Below are 437 nucleotides of genomic sequence, written 5' to 3' on the forward strand. Positions count from 1 at the left end.
TCCTCGTCCCCACCAGAGAGGTGCGGTCTGATCACACACCTGTCCTTACTCTCACCTGAGCCCAGTGTCCCCTCCCTCCTCTTACCTGTTACTGACTGTCCTCCTGTCCATCAGCTCGCCCTGCAGACCTTCCACACCTTCCAGAAGCTTCTGAAGGTAACGCTGATAATACTTCATCTGCTGACTGAGTCACACCTGGTCACACCTGGTCACACCTCTCTCTCTGTCTCTCTGCAGCCGTTTACCTGGATCGTCCCAGGTGTTCTGATGGGAGGAGAGAAGAGGAAATCAGAGAAGGCCAGGTACATCCTCCTCACCTCCTCCAGTCTTCTCCTCCTCTTTCTGTCCTAAATGCTGCAAGTGGTTCCACTTCCACAGAACTTCCTTGAGGAGGTTCCAGGAGTCCTGGAAGAGGTTCTCCTGGTTCCTGGTTCCTC

General features: G+C 54.2%; 1 long non-coding RNA gene across 1 annotated transcript; it reads left to right on the top strand.

Moving 5' to 3' along the window:
- On the top strand, window positions 1-370 carry LOC111645659 (uncharacterized). Its single transcript, XR_002759887.2, has 3 exons — window positions 1-20; window positions 115-156; window positions 238-370. It is a non-coding gene; the product is annotated as an uncharacterized LOC111645659 (long non-coding RNA).
- Window positions 371-437: the final 67 nt, after the last annotated feature.

Source organism: Seriola lalandi, unplaced genomic scaffold, assembly GCF_002814215.2.
Source record: "Seriola lalandi dorsalis isolate HSWRI2012SDOR001 ecotype SW California unplaced genomic scaffold, Sedor1 jcf7180002020368, whole genome shotgun sequence".
NCBI lineage: Eukaryota > Metazoa > Chordata > Actinopteri > Carangiformes > Carangidae > Seriola > Seriola lalandi.